We start from the raw sequence: 14,657 nt of genomic DNA, 5'->3' as shown, positions 1-14,657 counted from the left end.
GGGCCCTTTCTCTCTGCTCATCCCCTAACAAAGTGTTAGCACTCTCACTGTCAGGTCTACAAATGTAATCTTGTAAATAGACTTTTCTGCTCTTACCATGGGGAAGCAGGGGATTATATGGAATAAGATTCATTTTCACTTATTTGACTTTTTTTGTTTTGTGTTTTGTTTTGTTTTTGTTTTTTTGAGACAGCGTTTTCTGAGACATCCCTGGCTGTCCTGGAACTCACTCTGTAGACCAGGCTGGCCTCAAACTCAGAGATCCACCTGCCTCTGCCTCCCAAGTACTGGGATTAAAGGTGTGCATCACCACTCCCCAATCACTTATTTAATTTTTCTCATCCTAAATACTCACAAATTATTTTTGCAGTCTTCAAAAAAACTTTTATAAGTACAGTATTAAGATAATTAGCAAAGCATACAATACATATTTCATTTAATCAACTAACTTTCAACGGATCAGAAAATATACAAAAGAATAGCTTTTTAAACTGGCAACATTTTAATATCTTATAAACAACAAGCATTTACAGAATCTCAATTATATAAAGATATTTTAGCCTCAATACCTTGACATTCGCATGCTAAAAAAGAAATCAGAAAACAATCTACCATTTGCTTCAATGAAAATTGGTATCACAAGATTCCATGTCTTGAAGAATTAGATTTAGTAAGTATTTCGGGTAATATTACTTTCAGATCCCAGGAATGAATACAAAATAATGCTTTATAAACCTTTGTACCAACAAATGCCACCTATCCAACAACTAATGCCTAGTAGTTACACCTGCAAATTGGTGCCAGGCAATCTCTGATTACAATTTCATTATAAGGACTCATGGGCAGATGTTTGCACAGCATAAGCCATACATAAGACCAGTGGAACAGAATGAATGTTCTCTCTTCTCCATTACTTTACCAAACATAGTTGCCTACCTTATGAATGTGCAGTATTCATTGCTAGAGTAAGTATTTCAAAGAAATAGAAAATAAACATGACACAGACTGGGTGTAAGGGAAAAAAGCATTTTCACTTCCCTTTTCACAAAGGAAATTCTGAACATAATCTTAACTCTAAATATATCACATTCTAATACACTGTCTAGTACGCTTGTAAAAACAAATCTAAAAAAATATACAACGCAATCATTTCAAAATACTGAGAAAGCTATTACTTCTCCAAAGTACATTCATACCAAAAGTTCTCACATCACATGGCCAATTTTAACTTGAAACTTCAGAGGTTTATTGAGATGGCTCAGTGAGTAAAGTCCTCGCTGCATGAGCATGAGGACCTGCGCTCAGATACCCAGCCCTCATGTGAAACTGCTGGGCATGGCAGTAGCACATGCCTGTAATCCTGGCACAGGGTGCTGGTGGAGAGGACATGACACAGATAGGCAGATCCCAGGGCTCCCAGACAACCAGTGTAGCTGAAATAGCAAGCTCCAGGTCCAGTGAGAGACACTACCTCAAAAAATACGGTGAAGAGAGAGGAAGGTACCTGAAGTTGAACTCTAGCATGTACAAGCACACTTCCAGGCAAGTGCACTCACACACACATACACATGTGAATATATACATACACATACACTCACATACACATACGCTCACATACACACTCTCACACACAACTCAAAACTTTAAGATAATCACAAAGTATGTACCGATACATTTAAGGAACATTTATTTCATGGTATTACATAATGGCAGTAAAATTATGTGTAAAAATACCTAAGCTGGCAGAAAACATTCCTCACTAGAAATCTATTCTCTTTACTCAAAAAACAAACAAACAAACAAAAAAAGACATTTTTCGGATGAAGGAATGCACAGACATACTGGAAATTCAAGTACAGAAAAATACTAAAAAGAGAAAAATAAAAATAATTCTAAACAATATCACTTATAAATAACTTCCATTAACATTCTTCTGGGAAATAAATAGTAAATATATGAACACATGTACACGTCTGTGCCTTTCCTTCACATACAATGAAGGTAGGAACTGTCTACTATGGCTTTCTTCAGAATGAAAATATGTAAGCGCTTCTATCCCCATTCTGCTTGCATTTTCACTGGAGCAGGTCAAGCTTGAGATTATCCAGTGAGTGTACGACACACAGATGTGCACGTCAGTGTTTGTCACTGCTGCTTATTTGAAGGGAATGAAAAGAATCTGTTACTTAGAGAAAAAACCCTCAGGTTGAATGCTTCCAAAGACTAAGATCCAAGTACCCGTCCTAGAAATGCCTGGCTGGCTGATCTGCAGTCACAGTCCAAATCTGCCATAGAGACAAGACTACTTTTATGGCCTCCCACCAGGTGGTCAGAAGTGTATGATACTAGTAATTTGGAGATGAGAGTTCTACTAATCAAGTGCATGACATCAATATTTCACTCAACCTTCCCATGACTCACTCAGCTTTTAAACCTTACCATCAGACCAGCATGCTTTGCATCATATTCAAGTGTTCCCAATACACTTCCCACGCCTCCCCACCCCACCACCACTGTCTCTTGTTCTCAAATTTGGTAAGACACCACCCTTTCTTCCTGTCATTGAGACTCCATAATTTTAAGCTTGTCTGACTTTTTTTTTTCCACAGAGAGCTTCCTCTCCACTTGGTATAAGAAACAAAGCAGTCTACTGAGATCAAAGGTGTAGGCAGGATTTTGAACAAGGACCAGAGGGCAGCAATTTGGTAAATAATTAAATAAATGTGTTCATGAAATGTTTTGATTTGAAATTAGAATAGCTTCAAAAGTGCCATGTAAAACATAGAATCTTACTACTTGGATAACCTATTTTAGTGAGTCAAGTTAGTAAATTTAAAAACTAGTAGTATTTTTAGTGCTGAAAAATATTCAGCCAGAGTACATTTAAGACAGCACCATGGAAGCTTTCTAACCCTCCATCCACTGCATCTATATAACAAACACCATGGAGTTCAAAGTGCATTTACATGCATTATTTATTTCCGTCTCAAAACAAGCAGATATAATGGTCACTATTGATTACATCTCTAATATCCATTTCTCCCATTCTTCCTCCTCACACTATTTTCAAAATATCCTCTCTCCACTATGTAACTGCAGGGCAAGGGGTATATCCTGACTAGTAGACACCAAACATAACTCTATTTCCCTTGTCCCAACTGGATAAAACAGGTACACCATTAATTCTGATCAATAAAATATGAAGGAAAAACTATGCTGGTAGGCCAATGCTAAGATATCTTTGATTTGGGAGGAAGGGACAAGATGAAGGAGGGCAGGTAAGCAAGCTCCACTCCCTCCTCTGCCAATACACATCTCCAATGTGATCTGATATATCAAGATATATCAAGATATATCAAGAGCACAGGCAAGAGCCAGCACAGTCACAGAAAGACAAACAACTACTCAAGACTCAGCCTTGAGCCATCCCAATTCAATGCTGCACTTCAGTGCATTGCATTTCACCTTCTGAAGCAATGGAAGCCACATAAATAGCATCTCCCTGCCTCTTTCTCAACCCGAACCTTGTTATTTTTTCAACTGCAAATTCTCCTTTCCAATTTGAGCTAAGTTAGGCAGGTCAGCATAGCAATCATCAGCCATCAGACCAGCATGCTTTGCATCATATTCAAGTGTTCCCGATACACATCAAGGGAGTGGTATTTTTACTTTCTAAGAACAACCTCACCTACCACTTCACCTAGCAGTCCCTACTTCACCTGAAGAGCTACTGAAATGATAAGGCTCTATTCCAGCGCTGATGCTGTATAAAAGCTGAAAAAAAAAAAAAAAAAGAAGCATACGAAATCTGGTCAAGTGCAGTACAAACTATATGAGACCAACATTAGTCACGTGACTAGATGTTTAAACAACTTATTCTGAGAAATGACCTTCTGGTTGGATCAGGAATACCCAAATTTCCTTCTTGTTTTAAAAAGAAGATGCAGCCAGGCAAAGTGGCTCAAACCTATAATCCTAGCTCTTGGGAAGGTGACAGGAAGATTTAAAGTTCAAGATCAACCTGAGCTACATAGTGAATTCTGGGCAACCTTGCACTACAGATTGAAATCATCTCAAAAAATAAAACAAAACAAAAAACAGTCGTTAAAAGAGATATTACTAAGTAAGTCTCAAAGCTAGTGTAAGTTAGGAGATTAGATTTTAGTAGATTCCTCTTTAGTTTATCAACAGCTGTAAATTAGCTTTACAGAGAAAAAAATTTCAAATCTGCAGAACCACAACAACAACAACCCCATAGACACTAAATAATTTACTACAGCTAAAACAAGACAAGGTCCATTTACAGGGCACTCTTGGATCTCACAACACTTAACGCGGCCTTCCTATGGGTCCTTCTAGATTGTCCTGGATTAAAATCATTTCATCCCCCCCACCCCCATATTTCAACTGTAACTGATTTTGCTACACTGTTGTTTCCAACCCAGCCAAACGGTTCTCATACAAACACGTTTCTAACCTCCAAATTCGCTGAACAAGGTTTTACTGCACTATGTGATTACAAAATCAAATGTAAGTGCCACCGATGGTTTGTGGAGCATAAACACAAATGATTCTCGGGAGGGACAGTGGGAGGAATGAAAGTTCAAGAGGAAACTAGAGTAGCTTACTGCCACCCCACGCAGCATGGGCTTGGTTCGTTACTTCTACCAGAAGGCAGGAGTATCATTTAAACTCCTGAGTGGGTTTAAGCAGAGGTCACTTAAGAGGCAGTCTCCTACAATGAGTCTTCCCAAGAGTCTTTGGTTAGTTTACACACCAATCAGCCCTCTAACAATTGATACATATCAGCAAATTCTGAAATGAAGATCTATATGGCATCAGACCTCGGCACTTCCACAACCATTTGCTGAGTCTCGATGAAGAGCATAAGGGCAGGGTCAACCCCAAGCCTCAATCTCCTCTCCTCTCCTCTTTCCCCAACACACACACCGGCACACACATACACACACCCCAAATGTAGCTATATGCTAAAGAAAGTATTTCTAGGCAATCCAGAATTGGCTAAATGCAAATAAAAACTTGAACACAACTTCAAGTCTAACATTACTATACAAGAGAAAAAGGCATTAAGCAGTTAAAGGAAAAAAACAACTGGTATAACTAATGTGATGTTTTCGTCTTAAACCAATGAAAGCTATAAAAATAAAAGTTGATATGATTCAGCGACAAATTTATTAAACTTAATTGTAACTAGGTTATACATCATTAATAAAGACAATGGCCAAAATGTATTTCTTTCTACCCAGAAAACACTAATACTCATTGTTAGGAATGCTAAGGTGAGAGACTGGAATGGATGAGAAGAAATAACCACTTATAGTCTAGGAACATAATCATTAGGTGCTAACCCCAGGTCCCATAATAGAAGGAAAAACACAGTTTCTAAACTCCAACTTTGAGAAGTGCGCTAGAAAAACATGCCTAACAGTGAGTATCTAAAAATAATCCCCGCATACACCTCTCTCCTTCAATATTTGAGGGAAGCAGTCTACCACTGAGCTATATCCCCACCTTATTACATATTTTCTAAGACGCTCCCAGGTCCTCCAGAGTCATTCCTCATTAACAAATGCATACTTGATTCCAAAAATAAGGCCCCAAGTATGATTCTGTCTTGTGGGTCAACACAAAGGGAATGCTTGTCACTGAAACTCTGTTCTCTGAGCCTATAGATTCCTTGCAACTGGAAAAAGACTTCTATCCCCAAGATCCCACTTCCAAAGAAAGTGCCAACTTTCTTCTTAAAGAGCCAACACTGGATGGAACATACTAACAGTATCAAATAATATTACTGATGCCAACTGCTTGAATAAAGACAAAAAGAATATGAAAGTTGAAGAAAAAATAATATTGGTTGACTGTGAAGTTAAGGGGAAAAAAGGACTCAAATGTACACTGCCATTCCCAAAATGTATTTTCAACAGCTGACTTAAAATCACTTAGACTTCTTTGCTCTCAAAATGGGAATCCCATCATTTAATCCCCCAGAAGAGTTCAAAGTGGTCTTACACGAAGTAAACTTAAAAGTAAACTGTGGCTAGTTTTGCTTTTTAGGAGGAGGTTTATAATATAAATTCGGTCACAATCTAGGTCTTGTTAGTACTGAGAGAAATTAGAAAGAGGAAAAAAAACTTCACTGTAACATGGTTCACTTTTTTACAAGCACTCAGAAACTGATGGTATGAGGGTGCTATTTTTCTAAGCATTACTTGGATAGTGATTTGAGGGTTAAATTATTTTAGAGTCTACTGATACTTAAGATGTCTAAAAACCTCATATATGTTTACCTGGAACTGTGGTTATTTTCATTTTACCATCTTACTTTACAGTTAATTTTCTTCATGTGTAGATGTTTTTCTCATGATACTTTATCCATAGCAAATCTCACCTTCAAATGCATTCACAGTAACAGATTAGGCAATGGCCTGCATTTTGTTGTGTTATTTAATATGTCAGCACTCCCTTTATTTAACTGTATATATTGTTTGGGGATGTCCTTTATAATTAAACCAATACTTGTTCTATTCTGGGAAGAAGAAAAGAACTGAACCAAAAACTATATCATGGAAATGATCTGTTCTGTTCCCAGCAGGGAGAAGATGACAGGATGGATCAGAGGGAACACAGGAATAATTGGAGAGTTTCCCATTTCTTCCTGAGTCATTTTTATAGCCCTGATTTATTCCACGTAAAACCAATTACCTGATTACCAGACACACCCATAATCAAATGTAAGTAAAGAAAAATTATAAAGCCGTGTATAAACTGATGTCCATTGTATTCATCTGTTTCCCCTTCGGTAGCATAGGTGATAGCCAGCTCACTCTTGGGTTATAATTTGTCTCCTTAAACATAGCATTCTTATTTGTCTACCTCCTGTCACCACGGAAGAGCTACATTTGAACCTTCACACCTCAAACTGACTCATTGTTAAACAGGAGGCATTCGGAACCATGGCCTGCTCTCCACCTACTTTCACAGCCTCTTCCTCTTCCACAGCAGCTTAGCATCCAGCTCAACAGGTGCTCTACCACCAGCCACGACAGTGCTCAGCCCGCCCCCTTCACTTAGAAAAGTTCTGTCCCCAGTCCCCTGTGCCTATGAGAATATTTAAGGCCCAAACACAGTGTCACAGCTCCACGCTCATTCATAACTCCCTTCAAATTAGTGTCTTTCACACGCACCCCATGCTTCTACCCACTCTAATAAAACCTACAGGAAGCTTGTGTTGCAATTATTTGTGACCATGCCTGCTTCTCCCTTGAAGGGAGCTACAGTCTCATTCATCTTCATAAGTCTACCTGGTTTTCTAATAACATCAAGTGGTCAAGGTATGAGTTCATTAAATTAACATTTGATTGTAATCCCAGTACTTTATTTTGAAAAGAGTAACAAATGACTTTCATGTTTGGAAGATCTATGTTATACATTAACATTTGCAAATCTAATAATGAAAATGTCAATAATTACATAATTCATTAATTTTTAAGCTGACAAAAGGGGGGGATCATGGAGTACATAAATCATCAATAATCATTCCTCAAGATCTCCCACAATCTCAAAAAAGTCTCATCCATATCAACATTAAAAGCAAGTGGAACACTTGCTGGTTATCCTAACACTCAAGAGGCCTTAGCAGGAGGATAAAGAATTCAAGTCCAACCCAAGCTATGCAGTCAGACCCTGTCTCAAAGTTCCAAAATGAATATCTAAACAAGTAAAACAAACTTTTCTGTCCCCAAGTCCTGTATGAAGTCCTTCTACATGATGCATACATATTCAGAAATGAAAGCTCACTTAAATCAAAACTACCTATACATTCTACTAAGAATGTAGGTGAAAGACACATAATGTACTTAATAACACCTTTCTTCCAGGGCCTATAAATACAACATTAATTTTTGTGCAGCTAAAAACCTAATATACATAATATGGATAGCTTATCTTGGGACAGAATCACAGTGAAAGCCAAGTTAGGTAACCATTATAAAACACCGTAAGCACATCTCAAAAATAAGCAATTAAAATGAAGCAAAGCATTTGATTTTTGTCAGAGCATATATTTTCTTAAACCACGTCTAATTTTCATTATTCTTATACAACTTTATGACTATTTTTCTTCCACGTTGTGTCTACAGGGAAAGCTTCTTCAAAGAAGCATACATTTAAATGTGTGGATTGTATTCCACTCTCACAGTCTGATCTCTCTACCTGTGGTCCAACACCAAGTCTAATTGCAAGAATAAAAAAAACAGTTTGTCTTCGTCCGTTTATTTTTCAAAGGTACCTCATCGTCTAATATTAAGCACACGTTGAACAGAACGGGCTCAGAGGGGGCACTGACCTAAGCCCGGATACTCCATCCCAACACAGCTCAAACTCCTTCCCAGCCCGGAGCAACAGTCGCTCGCTGCCACTCAGGACTTCTCCCTCACCCCTTTAACTTTTCGTCCTGAAACACGGGGTGGGCGATCAGGCGTGGTCGTGGATGGCACACAGCCCGACCTCCCCCGACCCCAGCAGCACCCAGGATCTCCATCACCGCCCCGCACCCAACAGATGCGGTGCCTCCTCCCCGCCGCGAGCCGGTACACACACCAGCCCGACCCCGGAGCCCACGGCAGGCACGTCGCCGCCTTCCCCCCACCCCCGCCGCGAACGGCTCGGCCAAGTTCGGAGTCGGCGGAAGGCTCGCTCGGGCACACCGCTCCATCGCCGCCGCCGCCGCCGTCTCCTCGGCCGAGGGAAGTTGCTCCGCGCCGCCTCCTCCCTGCCGCCCCGGAGCTCGGGCAAGCCGCGCGGCCGCCGGGCCCCTCCCCAGCCCGGCCCGCAGCCCCGGCCTCGCCCGCCGCCCGCGCCCCTGGCTAGCTGGCTGGCTGGCTGGCTGGCTGGCTCGCCTGCCAGCCCGCGGGCCTCCGCCGACCGGAATTTACCTCAGAGGCGCCGCCGCGGGCAGCGGGCTCGGCCCGGCGCGCGCGTCCGCCCGCCCGCCCGTCAGCGCCGGCACATCCCCGCCGCCGCCGGCGGCCCCAGATGATGATGAACCAGGCCGGGCAAGGAAGGCGCGAGCGAGCGAGCGAGGGAGGGGGCAAGGCCCGGCCCGCGTCTACTGGCTCTGCGCGCCGCCGCCGCCGCCGCCGCCCGGCGCCTCCTACTGCCGCCGCTGAGCGCCGAGTCGCCGTCCGGACCGCGGCTGTGGCCACCGATGCAACCGGGAATGAATGCACGGCGGCGCCTCGCTTATCCGGAGGTCAAACATCCTTCGGCCTCGAGCATCCGGAGCGGCACCGGACCCGGAAGTGAACACATGAGAGGAGGCCAAAAAAAAAAAAAAAAGAAAAAAAAAGAAAAGAGAGGAAAAAAAAAAAAAAAAAAGGAAAGCGTCTCTCGATCGTCTCTCCAGCGGCGGAGGCCCCTCAAGCTGCCCGCATCAGCGAAAAGAGCCGAGTGGAGCCGAAGATGACACCGGCCGGCGCCGATTGGTTGGCTCGCCGGCCGGAAAGGAGGCCACGCACTCATTGGCTGGCAGGACCTAGAAAGTCCAAGCCCCGCCCCCGCCCCGCCTTCGCGCGAGCGGCGCGCGAGAGGGGAGCGGTTGTAGGTCCCCGGTGGCTTCCAGCTGAAGCCGTGGGAGGCAGGCTAAGCCAGGTCTTCGGAGAACGGGAAGAGTTACGGAAATGCTGCTGAGAATCAAGGCACAGAGCGTTCAGGGCACCGATGCTCAGCCAGGGTGTCAAGGCCTTCTTGAACAGGATCTGCACGACCCTCCTGATGCCAGCAAATCAGGACCCGGTTGATATGTACTCCATCCACCTCTTTCTGACCCCAAGTGCTGCTGTACCACGGATTCGGGATGCTTAGAAATATGGTTTGTGGTTCACATTTGTGAGCTCAGGTCACCATCCCCTGAGCTAAAACTGTGTCATAGATAGGATGGCCATTTTTTTTTTTTTTCAAATGTAGCCCCTAGGAGTGCGGACACTAAACGTGACTCAGATCATTAAGTTGTAAAGCTCAAAACTGGAATCAGAGGTTTCGGAATCCACCTCCCAGGCCACTCTGGCCACTTTGAAAGGGCAGAGGGTTATAATTCTTCGTTAAGCACTGCTTCATGAGTAACACACCATCACTGTGTAATACAGTACAGTACAGCCAGGCGCAGCCCCACAGCCCTGTGATCCCAGCTATTGGGGAGGCTGAGACAGGCGGGTGGCTGGCTGCACGTTGGAGCTAAGGCAGCTGGGGCTGACTTGAGACTTAGTAACAGAATTAAACTAGCATTCAGGAGTTCTTCAGTTCAGTCCATAGTACAGGGGGCCGGTGTGTTGGGGGAACAGGTAAGATTTATACATGTCCAGACATAGGTAATAATGCATCTCCTCCAACAACATATCCCAAAGTCTCTGGTCTAAAAAACTGATCTTCCAAGGACCCAGTACTAGAAAAGAAATGGAGCTAAACTCATCTCAATAAACGGAAGAGAAATGTCTATAAAATACATTGCCCTTCACTGCCAACCATGCATTATATGCTATCTACCTCAGATAAATCAGCATATCTGAGGTTAAGCAAATGCTCTTATCACTGAGACATCTAAAGCCCTCTTATTTTTTGAGACACTCTTTCTAAATTGCCCAGGCTTACTTGCATTGAACTCACTCAGTAGCCAAGGCAGACTTTGAATTTGTAATCCTCCTGCCTCAGCATCCTAGATGGTTGGAATCACAGGCCTGAGTCACCAGGCCAGGCCAAGTTTTGATAAATAATGCCAACCCTCTTAGACCACAAATATAAATATGCAGATTCAATATATTTTAATTAGATGTGGGTGAGAATGTTTACATTTCTAACACTTAAGTAAATATTTTTCATCGACATTTGACTGGAAACTCATGAACTCAAAGCAGCAAGAAATCTAGGTAGGAATTAAATTTTCAGCCTCTTCCAATAACTTGGAAGAAAAACAAAAAACAAAGTCAACAATGAAAATAGTTTGTATCGGCAAAGGAAAAGCCAAACCAAAGACATCTCAGCCCAGCTCTTCAGAGCATAATGTCTCGACCCAGCAGACAGTGTGTGCTGTCCAGCCTGCTGTTTTGCAAGCCAATGCAGTTTGCTTGTGTCGCTCGCTCATCCTGACGCAGCCATTCCTCAGGCACATACACTCTGCTGGTATTTTTTGTTCATGTGCTCAGGTAGTCGCAGCCTCTTATACCACACTGAAAACTTTCGCTTGTCAGATTTCTCTTTTGTGAAGCACTCCCGTTTCCTACCAGTTCTTTGCTGTGTGGGAAAGAGAGATTGGTATACTATGGAAAGCAGAGGTGGCCATTTTCCCTCCTCTGAGGAAATGAGGTTCCAAGCAGGAGGAAGAGGGATCTTGGTTAGTTATAAGCCGGAAATTATGAGATTAAGATGCTTATTAAAACCTTTCAAAGCAAAGCCAGATGACACATTCGTTCTTTTCTTCCACATATTTTACCTGTAACCGGAAAGCTACCGTGGTGATTTGGTGGTTGACCCAGGATAAAGCCTGAGGCATTACCAAACAAAACTCATCTGTTTCTTTTTCAATATTATCCTTACCGTCAAATACCTGTGGCCGAGATGTAATTAAGAAAAATCAAATAGTCAAACAAAAAGAAAAATGAAACAAAATGAGACACTGTAATACTCAGGGGTTGGAAGAAGAAGGACACATTTTAATCACCTCATCTAAAGAATGCCAGCCACATACAGCAGATACTCCCTTTACGGAAAGTTTTGCATGGCAAACTTTTTCGAAATTGTTGTAGAATGCTATCCTCTAAGGCAAAACAGACCTTACTATGTTCTTCAAAGCAGCTGCCATGGTGTGCAAGCAATCCACAAGACTAATCCAGTTGGTGTGATACCTCACTGTGAGTGTTGATCAGGGAGGCTCCAGAGACCCCCAAAATATAAGCCTGTTTCGGCTGTGGGATGTCCTGTATGTTGTGAATATATGTTGCTATGATTGATTGATAAATAAAACACTGATTGGCCAGTAGCCAGGCAGGAAGTATAAGATAGGCGGGACAAATAGAGAAGAGAGGCGGGGACATGGCAGCTGGGGGAGACGCCAGCCTGCCGTCCAGGGAGCATCATGTAAAGGCAGCAGGTAAAGCCACGGAACACGTGGCGACATATAGATTAACAGAAATGGGCTGAGTATAAGAGTAAGAGCTAGACAATGGTAGGCCTGAGCTAATGACCAAGCAGTTTAAATAATATAAGCGTCTGTATGTTTATTTTATAAGTGGGCTACGGGACTGCCGGGGCTTGGCGAGACCTGGAGAGAAAAACTCTAGCTACATGTTTCCCTTGCAATGGATGGTCCACCAGGACTGTAAGGTAAGATCTTATTGCTGAGGATACCACACATTCTGGTTGCAGGACATAGAGAAATCAAACTAAAATGGAAGCTTCCGTCCTTCTGGCTACCTTTCCTAGAGCCCAGAGGTGCTCACCACCAGTCATACCCAGTGGTAGACCCGGCACACTACAACACTGACCTTCCCGACAAGATGTGCCCACTGATTCAATAGTGGTATGACTGTAATGGGAATATGGACTGACTTTCTTCCTAGACTCAAAGCCTTCTCCACAGGAGGGAATTCATCCTGGGTACTGGATACTACAGGCCTGGTCAAAAGTCCATTGGTCGGTGACATCATAGGCTCTAAGAGGGAACCTACCTACCACTGTCATTTTGCTCACTGGAAATGATGTCAAACTGACCTCTAAATATTTATGCTTATACCCATAGATTAATGCAACTTTCAGTCTTGGTCAGAGAAGCTTCTTTTTCAGTAAGTACAGGTTAATGCACACTCATACCTGGTAAAAAGTGCCGAGAACACGTGATTGTTAATGGCTGGGCCCTAAATGGAACATCTATATCACACACACACACACACAGACACACACACACAGACACACACACACACACACACACACACACACACACACACACACACACACCCTACACCATGCCCAAGGCTTAGGAAATATCACAGAAGGAGCATAAATAATGTGAGAGCTGGAGGATGAGGAAGAACACTGTGAAACACTGTGTTCTGGACCTAGCGTGGTCCATTGCACTCATGAACTCAGAGCAGCCAGGCTGTTTGTACAGGACCTACCCACGATCAAGCCTATAAACATTCCATCACGGATGGGGGAGGGGCTCATGAGGCCCATCCCCTGCAGAGGAGTTCTCTGTGGTGAATGACTCCTGAGGGAAGGGGAGTCATTTCTTACTTCCCTTCAGTGATATAGCCAACGGTAAGTTTCCCGTGTTCCAATAAATAGCTCCTCCCTTACGCATTGCAAAAAGCCCTAATTAAATTCAGTGGATCAAGGGGAAAAAATGGAAGTATAAAAGGGACTTTTTGAGAAGACGTGGTCCGGAGGGAATGGGAGGGGGATAAAAGAGGGTAGGTAACAGAGGAGGAACATGATCAAAGTATACATATGGAGTTCTCAAAGGATAAATGTTTAAAACGCTCGCCCTGATGTTCCCTTGTAGAAGAAAGGGGTTAGAAAGGTCATTAGACATCTATCCAAGATTCCAGTCACTCCTTCCTACTGTAATTCTGCTCAAGCTGCACATGCTCTCGTGTTCTCAGGAGGTGTCTGAATATATAAAGTGCAGTAAGTTAAATGGGGGTGGTGGATTATTATCTACGCTAGAGTGAGACCTGGTGACACAGCTGTTTGCGGAGCAGTCCCCCACACACCTGGAAGTAATCCCTCAGCCATGTTCTATAACTAAGCCCAGTAAACTTACCGGTTCACCAAGCTGGAACTTTTGATCTGTGCTCAGTGCCTATCTAGGGTGAGTAAACACTGCTTTAGGTGTCCCCAAGGTTCACGAAACACCAGCTGTTACGTGAACTGTTGCTAGAAAGAGTCAACATGCTGGTCTATACCATCCTCAGTAGGATTTTCAAAGCATTCTGTAGGTGGGAAAAAACGTATACACAACAATCACAAAACTTGCATGAGACTTTATTATCTTATAACAATGATCTTTAGAAATGTTTAATAAAGCCGGGCGGTGGTGGCGCACGCCTTTGATCCCAGAACTCAGGAGGCAGAGCGAGGCGGATCTCTGTGAGTTCAAGGCCAGCCTGGTCTACAGAGTGAGCTCCAGGACAGGCACCAAAACTACACAGAGAAACCCTGTCTCTAAAACAAAACAAAACAAAACAAAAGTTTAATTTAAAAAACCCAGTTTTTGGACTTCTCTTAATTCAAGCTGAACCAAGGTTTGGATCATTCCCCAAATGGTCAGGGAAATTCCTCCCTGCAGAAGCATTGGAAGTGGAGCCGATGGGAGGCATTTGAGTTACGGGAGCAGAGCTTCTTAGAGTAGATTAATGCCTTTTGCACGTGGTGAGTGAATCCTTTCACAGAACTGCATGACTTACTTTGAAAGCAGGTTGCTATAAAGCAAGTCCGCTCCTCACACTGTCTTTTGTGTGCCCCTTAGCCCTTCTACCCTCTGCCATTCAGCCACCTGGTCTTGGACTTCCCAGCTTCCAGTACTATGAACCCAAATGTACTGGCTAGTTTTATGTCAAGTTGACACAAACTAGAGTCATCAGAGAGGA

The 14,657-nt window shown here is 43.0% G+C and overlaps 1 protein-coding gene across 10 annotated transcripts in view; it reads right to left on the bottom strand.

Annotated features, from left to right (window-relative positions):
* Positions 1-9,041, bottom strand: part of Csnk1g3 (casein kinase 1 gamma 3) — a 90,411-nt gene extending 81,370 nt beyond the window's left edge. For 8 of the 10 annotated variants that reach the window (XM_059246798.1, XM_059246802.1, XM_059246805.1 and 5 more), the window contains exon 1: positions 8,955-9,041. The gene's annotated coding sequence lies outside the window, so the exon portion shown is untranslated. Of the gene's footprint in view, positions 1-4,304; positions 4,327-8,365; positions 8,471-8,954 lie in introns of those variants that run through there. The other 2 variants (XM_059246799.1, XM_059246800.1) reach the window with 2 other exon arrangements.
* Between the last annotated feature and the right edge of the window lie 5,616 nt (positions 9,042-14,657).

This window comes from Peromyscus eremicus, chromosome 19, assembly GCF_949786415.1.
Source record: "Peromyscus eremicus chromosome 19, PerEre_H2_v1, whole genome shotgun sequence".
Classification (NCBI taxonomy): Eukaryota; Metazoa; Chordata; class Mammalia; order Rodentia; family Cricetidae; genus Peromyscus; species Peromyscus eremicus.
Note: the sequence above shows the minus strand (reverse complement) of the source record. Positions and strands in the feature narration are given on the sequence as shown.